The sequence below is a fragment of the Somniosus microcephalus genome, chromosome 13 (genome assembly GCF_052327205.1).
Source record: "Somniosus microcephalus isolate GS21.2 chromosome 13, FLI_Smic_1.0, whole genome shotgun sequence".
NCBI classification, from domain to species: Eukaryota; Metazoa; Chordata; class Chondrichthyes; order Squaliformes; family Somniosidae; genus Somniosus; species Somniosus microcephalus.
Window position 1 is genome coordinate 93,281,131 of NC_140999.1, and position 9,138 is coordinate 93,290,268.

The 9,138-nt window shown below is 46.8% G+C and overlaps 1 long non-coding RNA gene across 1 annotated transcript; it reads right to left on the reverse strand.

The window, feature by feature from the left end:
- Positions 1 to 191: 191 nt before the first annotated feature.
- Positions 192 to 6,144, reverse strand: LOC147108490 (uncharacterized). The gene is made up of 3 exons (XR_015080601.1): positions 5,799 to 6,144; positions 4,633 to 4,684; positions 192 to 1,665 (listed from the first exon to the last, which is right to left on the reverse strand). It is a non-coding gene; the product is annotated as an uncharacterized LOC147108490 (long non-coding RNA).
- Between the last annotated feature and the right edge of the window lie 2,994 nt (positions 6,145 to 9,138).

Sequence of the window (9,138 nt, forward strand, 5' to 3'; positions counted from 1 at the left end):
CCTGCCTTATTTTTGTCTTAAGATTTAGCATATTGGCTTCTTTAACTCTACCGTGGTACATAAGGGGTTAAAAAAGTTTCACTCACAAAAATCAATTCCCAACCTAAATTAATACATTGTCACAACAATTAGTTGGTTTTCCGAAAACAGGTGATCACGGGAGGCAACAGTCTGTTGAATTCAAATACAAATTTTGTGTATGATTTGTTCAAATGGGTGTTTTATTAGTAGCTCGATTTGAATTTATTTAAATTTCATTAATACCCTACCTAATTTTCCCGTAAGGAAATTTGGGGCGGGGTACATAATGGGCGGATGATCCAATATTGCCCGTTTTACTCCATTGCCAAGGTAAAATTCCCCCCAGTGAGTCCATCTGAAATCTCCAGAGTTGGTCATGCCAGGTAACTTCCATAGTTGGTGAGGAACAAGATGAACCATCATGTAAGCAAAAATAATTATAGTACAGCAATTGTAAACTATTTATAATTTTTCCAATACAACAAGCAGCTAGCTAAGCTCAACAACTACTGTAAAAAAGGTTGTATTACTGCTACTCTTCACTTGTTGTTTTACTGCTTAATAAACTTTCGTTTGGCAATTAAAGCCTGAAACAAATTTGGTGTAGTAGTATTCTGTCTCTTTTGAAGACAAGGAGGATAGCGTGAAGGTATGGCCCAGAGCCAGTATGTGATATAAATTGAAAAAAGCGTTCTCTGTTCATTACCGTGGGAACATGAAGAATTTTACCATTGTAAACAGTGCGGGTTAGCGAGAGCCAGAAATCACCAAGAGAGCAGTCTGAAACACGGAAGCCAAGAGTTAAAAAGGTAAAACAAAACTCGCTATCAGTAATAGGTACATGCACCCATTTCCCATGTCTGCACAGTGCAGACTGATGGCCTAGTGGGTAAAGGCATCACCTAGTGTAGCACCATGCCATACAGACCAGAAGATCTAAGATTCGATTCCCACTGTCATCTCAGCCAGGCAGCAGTTGAAGTGCTAAAGTTGGCCTCAGCACCCTGAGCTAGGAAGAGCAAGTAAATAAATAAATCAGTGGCTCCTGATTGCTATCAAGCAGTTCCTGCTGGTAAGTGAGAATGAATGATCACAGGATATGGATGGGATCAGCTGGGATGCCTTCCAGAGTTGAATTGAATAGCTTTGGGTCACACGTGAAGGATGGCCACTTGGGGAACCAATAGGAGGACAGGCAATTGAGCGAGGAAAAAAAGTTATAGTGATGCGGCTTCTAAAGCATCCTCTATTCTGCTGCATTGCCCATTTAAAAAGTCCTCTTTGCACAACTGCTTTTACCCATTGCAGATGGAAATGACGATAAGATGAATAAATTTTTCCGTGATTTATCACTGCAAAGGTTTTATTCTCAGGGCTGCTTTGCATCTAGAGAAGCCTTGTGTCTATCGCTCTAAGGTCGTGTGTGTTACTAATGGATTTCTCTTTGTTAAAGATACGGATGCAGTTGCTCTTCAGAATCTAACACAAGTTGGGCTTTGGCTCACGCCTCAGCTAGTGCAGAGATTTCAGATGTAACAGTGTCCAGGGGCTGCCAGTGGCAGTTCATCAAGGTGTTGTACAGCTCTTCACTCCTCTCCATGAACTGTAGATTTGCTTCATCAATGTCTAGATGGAGATCAGGATCTAAGGAGAGGAGAAAAAGAAGAAAAGGTTTAAAATGCAATGGACAATAAAACCTCGTAAAGAGCACATGGCATTAGAAATCATGCAATGGACACAGAAGCATGACCCACAGTGAGCATTACAGTGCCATAATCAGAGAAACTCAATGTATGTTACCTGACACACACATTGCCAATAAGCAGCCAAGTACTGTCTACAAATCGTTTAATAAGAGCAGCAACATTATTAACTACCAAACGCTCAGTCACATCAGCATCCCATTTTATTAAAATGACTTTTTTGTTTCCTGAATCAAGAGGGTTTTGGAAGATCATGACTACAATTTCCTCACCTACTTCTTTTACTATCCTGGGGCAGAAACCATCAGGTCCTGGACTCTTGTCAGTCTTCAGCCTCATTATTTTCTTCATTACCATTTTTACTTATATTAAATCTAGCAAGTTCCTCCCCTTGATTTATTTGTAGTTTTCCTCATATCTTTGGTACTTTATCATCTTCCTCTACTATGTAATCATTTCCTTATTTTCAATTACAATATCACCTGCATCCGTCTTTAAGGGGCCCACATTACCCTTAGCCACTCTCTTTTTCTTAATTCTGTATACTTGTCAAAACTTGAAGTATATAAACTTCAAAGAACGCTAGAGGTATATCCCAAACAGTGTATTCCCAGCTCGGCTGCTCCTCTGGGTTCATCAAGACAGAGAGAAATATCTAAAGACTTCATGACAATTGGATAAAATCTCATTTGTAAATTTTAAGTGATGGACACCGGTCCTAGTTTAATATTACCAAAAAAACTAGAAATGCTGTGTCATGTTATTTTTGTACCTCTGAGAAGGTGCAAGTTAAAAGTTCTGTAATCCAAGGAAATCTGCTCAATTGACTTTATGCTACAACTAATAACCTTTACTTTTAATAAACCTGATCCATAGTTTTCAGTTCCAGTGACAGTCTGACAGAGTGTTTATTCTTCTCATATCCAAAGACTAGGAGAACAGAAGAGAGCTTGTCCATTCAGTAGCCCAATTGTCTACTCTACATTACATCAGCAGATATTACATAGAATGCACAGCACAGAAACAGGCCAATCGACCCAACTGATCTATGCTGGTACAATAGCAAAATATTTCAGGTTTCCAGCATCTGCAGTAACAACAGAAAGTGCTGGAAACACTCAGCAGGTCAGGCAGCGTCAAGGAGAGAGAAACAGAGTCAATGTATCAAGAGTTCTGACGAAGGGTTCAACCCGAAACCTTGACTCTGTTTTTCTCTCCTCGATGCTGCCTGACCTGCTGAGTGTTTCCAGCACTTTCTGATCTATGCTGGTGTTTATGCTCCACACGAGCCTTCTCCCACCTTACTTCATCTCACCCTCATCAGCATAACCACCTATTCCTTTCTCCCTCGTGTAGTTAACTAGCTTCTCAATTGAAACTGTGTTATTCGCCTCAACTACTCCCTGTGGTAGCAAGTTCCACATTCTAACCACTGTCTGAGTAAAGAAGCTTCTCCTGAATTCCCTATTGGATTTATTAGTGACTATCTTATATTTATGGCCCCGAGCTGTGGTCACGCCCGCAAGTCTACGTCTACTCTATCATAACCTTAAAGACCTCGATCAGGTCATCCCTCAGCCTTCTCTATTCTAGAGAAAAGAGTCCCAAGCCTATTCATCCTTTCCAGATAGGTATATCCTTTCAGTTCTGGTGTCATCCTTGTGAATCTTTTTTGCACCTTCTCCAGTGCCTCTATCTTTTTATAATATGGAGACGGAACTGTGCACAGTGCTCCAAGTGTGGTCTAAACAAGGTTCTACACAAGTTTAACATAACTGTCTGCTTTTCAATTCTATCCCTCTAGAAATGAACCCCAGTGCTTGGTTTGCTTTTTTTCTTCTTCTTCTTCTTAGGCAGTCCATCGGAACCGAGGATGACTTGCTTCCACATTAAAAATGAGTTTGCAGGTGACTGATGAGTCCAATGCGGGACCTACAGTCTCTGTCACAGGTGGGGCAGACGGTGGTTGAAGGGGCGGCTGGGTGGGGTGCTTGGGTTGACGTGCGCTCCTTGCGCTGCCTGCGCTTGGCTTCCGCTTGCTCCCGGCGAAGAGACTCGAGGTGCTCGGCGCCCTCCTTCTGCTTTTTTTATGCCTTTACTAACCTGCGTTGCTGCTTTTAGTGATTTGTGTATCTGTGCTCTTAGATCCCTTTGCTCCTCTGTCCCATTCAGACTCTTATACAAGCAGTATGTGACTGCCTTGTTCTTCCTACCAAATGCACCACCTCACATTTATCTATATTAAAATGAATTTGCCAATTACATGCCCATTCTGCAAGTTTATTAATGTCTTCCAGTATTTTGTCACAGTCCTCCTCTCTATTAACTACACTCCCCAATTTAGTGTTGTCTGCAACTTTTGAAATTGCACTTCCGATTCCAGAGTCCAAATCGTTTATGTAAATGGTGAACAGCAGCGGTCCCAGCACCGATCCTTGTGTAACACCACTTCTCACCATTTGTCAAACTAACTACCTTTAACCTCATCTCTCTGTTTTCTGTTTTGTAGCCAGCTTGCTATCCATTCTGCTACTTGTCCCCTGACTTCACATGCTCTGACCTTAGTCTTTATATACTGTGTATATAAAGTCACAAACTGGTTTTGTAGAGAGTCAGGACTCACTCACGGGAGTGGTCAAGCATAAGAAAACTATTCAAAGGACTTAGTCGGATGTAGTGCTGAGTTGCACTATTTACCAAGACAAGCACTATAGCGGCGTTTCACTGTACAATTAATTCCTTGCCATTTGCACTAAAAAGGTGCACAGCCCCAGTGATCTCTATTTGTTTCTTTGCCTTTTTGAATCCCTGGCTGCTGGGATCGTGTCGAACCAGGAACTGGTGGGGAGGCAAGAAACTGGAAATTACTCATGGCTTTCTCGGCACAGCAATTTACAACAGTACTCACTCTCTGCTACATCATCTTCTACTTCATCTGTGTTTGACATCATAGATAAAGGCTTTGTGAAAAAACAGAAATACACATAAATGTCTGTCGTCAGTATCAAACACTCTCAGATTAGATAAAGTAAAACTCCCTCTACAATCCAATCAAACACTCCCGGATTAGATACTGTGCAGGTCAGGTTACTCTTGTCTCCACTATTCCAATAACAAGCCCTTATTCCTGCCAAGAAAATTCTCTCTGCTCCATGCACAGTGTACCACCAATAGATTTCTATTTCTCATGCTCATTCTTCGGATTCTCTCGGACTGAGACTGTGAAATGGTTCCAAATTAGGGTAATTATGTGCTGTGAACACTTGTCTACTAGGGACTAGATTCAAAGTTCCTTAAACTCATTTCACTTAAGCTTTCAACAGTTGGCCATAAGGGGAGACTTTTATTCCCTCTCTGTGGACTGGATTCAGACCTAGTACCAGGAGACAAAGCAGCGATGAAATCCACTGTTCCCATGATTTGCTTCTTACAGCACTTTTAAACCATATTTGTACAATCTACTAACTCCTGTAAGACTGACAAGCAGCACAGCTCCACTAGGCTGGCCAATATTGCATACAGCTTACATGATGTGCAGGAGGCTTAAATCAAGAATTGCCATTCGAATCAGCATTGAGATATGCAAACCAGAAAGTGCCAGGTTGAGTTGGCTTATCTCAGTCACACCAGCAGTGGCCTCAGCATCATGGAGAGTAAAAGGTAATCAGACAAAAAGAACAAAATAAGCACTAATGGGGCACCATGGATGATTAAAGCCATAAGGGAAAAATTGAGGGCAAGGAAAGAGGCATACATTAACTACATTGACAGCAGGGGAGAGCATGATAAGGGAGAATACGGAGAGATTAGGAGAGAAGTCAAAAAAAATTAGGAAGGCAAAGAGTAACTATGAAATTAAATTATCAAGGAAGATAAAACAAAATAGTAAAATATTTTATAGGCACATAAATAAAAAAAAGGTCGGGATGGGAATAGGGCCACTAAGGGATGGACAGGATAATACCACAGGCAATGATAGAGAGATGGCAGAAATCTCCATCTATATATATAAAACGGTATGTCTCTCTGTCTGTCTTTCTGTCTGGCTATACAATCAAAAGTTATAGAGCGTACCTACACATGTGTTACATCAAAAGAAAGCTTACGATTCCAGAACGGTCGTAAGCGTATTTACATTTCGGTGAGACAAAAATTGCACCCGCGGTATCCAAAAAACGTTCAAAATTCCGCTCATTATCTGCTCATTAGCATTGAGTGACGTCGAGGTCGACCAATCATACGGTCGAGCGACCCGACGGTCGACCAATCGCTGCGTGGCGGGTTCCTGGCGCGTGCGGGCGGGCCCTCCTAGAGTCGAGTGACGGGACGATTGACCAATCCTGCGCTTCGGTGAACCGAGGTGAGTTGCCGCCATCTTGATTCCAAACTTTTCATTTCTTTTTCCCGCTTTCTGCGTGTTTCTTTTCAAATCTACATTTCCACCAAAAAAAAGTTGCTTTTAAAACACAAATTGTTTTTAAAAAAGTTAATTTATTTGTAAATCTTTTTTCTAACCTCCGCACCGGCCATCCCGCTGGGCCCGATTCCGAACCAGCGGCCAGCCATCTTGGTAAAGGCTGGCTGGGCTCACTGCAAGCTCCTCGCGCTGCACGGCGCACCTCCACACAGAGGGAAGCGAGCAGGTTAGCGGGGGGGGGGGCGGGGCTCGGGAGGGGAGGGGGAGCGGAGAGGGTTACCCCGGCAACCGGGCTCGCCAGCCGCAATCGGCCGTCTCAAGCCGCTCAGGCCCGGTCCCGGAGATCGGGAGGCGGAGAGGGGAGGAGGGTTACCAAGGCAACCGGGCCCGGCCAGCTGCAATCGGCCGACTCAAGCCGCCTCAGGCCCGGCCTCGGGAAGGCGGGGCTCGGGCTCACTGGGGCGCTGCGCTCGGCATGTCAGTGCGTGGGGCGGCACGGAGCTCAGCGGAGCCATCGCCGGCAGAGGGGAGAGGGACTGCTGGCTCCCCCCTCCCTTTCTCCCCCCCCTCCTACCCCCACCTCCCCCCTCCCCTCCCCCCCCTCCCTCCCCCCCCTCCTCCTCCCCCCTCCCCCCCTCCTCCTCCCCCATCACCCCCCCAGACAGATCGATCCTTTTATATATAAATAAATAAATCTATATATATATAAAGGAATCGATCTGTCTGTCTATCTGTCTGTCTGTCCTCACGTGTGCGTCTGTCCGGCTATGCGCTCGAAAGTTATAGAGCGTACCTACGCGCGCGTTACCTCCAAAGAAAGCTTACGCTTCCGGGACGGTCGTAAGCGTATTTACTTTTCGGTCGGACGAAAATTGTTCGCGCCTTATGCAAAAAACCTTCAAAATTAAACTCATTATCTGCTACTTAGCATTGATTGACTGACGTCAAGGTTCGACCAATCCCTGTGCCGTCACGATTGACCAATCCTACAGTACAGTCCCCTGATGGTTGGCCAATCGGTGTGTGTGTGTGGGCGGGACTAATCGTTTTCATCTCAGGGATGTGGCAGCCATTGCTTCACTGCCATTACTTCAGCTTCCAGCTCAAACTACTTTGATCATCCAGCTTTGAAAAAGTTAGTATCTCTTTTAAAAATAACATAAGATTTACCAAAAATGTTTTATAAGAACTTTCACTTTCATCTTTCAAGGTATTAAAAGGTAGAAATGTTGCCCGGCAGCAGATTGAGAGAGGGACACAGACAGGGCCCAAAAGCCTGGGACTCGATTTAAAATGTTGCCCGGCAGCAGATTCACAGAGGGACAGAGAGGCCCCAAAGCCTCGCACTCGATTTAAACCGCCCGGCCCAAAACAGCCCTGGCAAAGCCGGGCTCCCCCAGCTAGTATATGATATATAAAAGGATCGTGCTCTCTCTCTTTCCTTCCCCCTTTCTCTCTCTCAAAGTTATAGAGCGTACCTACACATATGTTATATCAAAAGAAAGCTTATGATTAGGGGAGTGTCATAGGCGTATTTACATTTTGGTCAGACAAAAATTGTTCGGACACTATACAAAAAAGGTTAAAAAAATGGACAAAATCCGCTCATTAGTGGTTGACCAATCCTACGGCTCATTAGCGTTGAGTGACGTGAAGGTTGACCAATCCTACGGGGGGCGTTTCATGGCGTGTGTGGGCGGGGCCTAATCCTTCAAACTGCCGTTAGTGCAGGAGCGCGAAAAACCAGAGACTGGAGCGGCAGGGGTCCATAGGGCCGGGCCTGAGGCGCTCTTTCCCCCCCTCTCTCTCCAGGCCAATCCCAAAATAAATCCAGCAGCGGAGCGGCGTCGGAGGCCCGCAGCGGGAGCTCATCAGGTCCCACTCAGGCCAGGCCTGAGGCGCCAGGCTGCGCACGGGGGCTCGGGCCGGAGCGGGAGCTCAGCTGAGGTCAGTCGGGCTGGGCCTGAGGCGCTAGGCCGTGCATGGGGGCTTGGGCCGGAGCGGGAGCTCAGCTGAGGTGAGTCGGGCCGGGCCTGAGGCCCTAGGGAGGGAGAGGGGAGGGAGTGAGCGAGAGGAAAGGAGGGAGAGACAGGGGGAGGGAGGGAGAGAGAGAGGGAGAGGGGAGAGAGAGGGAGAGGGGAGAGAGAGAGGGAGAGGGGAGAGAGAGGGAGAGGGGAGGGAGGGGAGAGGGGAGGGAGAGGGGAGGGAGAGGGAGGGGGAGAGGGGAGGGAGGGAGGGGGAGAGGGAAGAGAGAGCGGGGAGGGAGGGGGAGAGAGAGAGAGAGAGAGCGGGGAGAGGGGCTGGGAGAGAGAGGGGGTGAGGGAGGGAAAGAGTGAGGGGGTGGGAAAGGGAGGGAGAGAAGGAGCGCGGGGAGGGAAGTCTCCGTCTCCTCACACAACACAAACACAGCCCGAGCTATGAGAACCTCCGGCTTCACCTACATCTCCCCTCTCTGGATCCTTTTGGAAAAATTTTAAACCCACAATCTCGCCTTCTTCCTTCCTTCCTTCGGCCGCCGCGATTCAAACTTCCCGCTGACGTCACAAAATGGCGGCCGCCCTTCTTCACCCGCCGTGCTCCGAGTCCAGCCTCTTCCCCGGGGTGTCTTCCTCTCTTCTCTATCTCCTTCCCTTACTCTCTCCTTCCCTCTCCCTCTCTCTCTCTCTCTCCTTCCTTCAATCTCTCTCTCTCTCCTTCCCTCTCTCCTCACTCTCTCCTCTCTCCTTCCCTCTCTCTCTCCTTCCCTCTCCTCTCCTTCCCTCTCTCTCTCTCCTTCCCCCTCTCTCTCTCCCTCTCCTTCCCCCCCTCTCTCTCACCTCCCCCCTCTCTCTCACCTTCCCCCCTCTCTCTCTCCTTCCCTCTCTCTCTCTCTCCTTCCCCCCCTTTCTCCCTCTCCTTCCCCCCTCTCTCCTTCCCCCCTCTCTCTCTCTCCTTCCCTCCCTCTCTCTCTCTCTTCTTCCCTCTCTCTCTCTCTCTCCTTCCCCCCCTCTCTCTCCT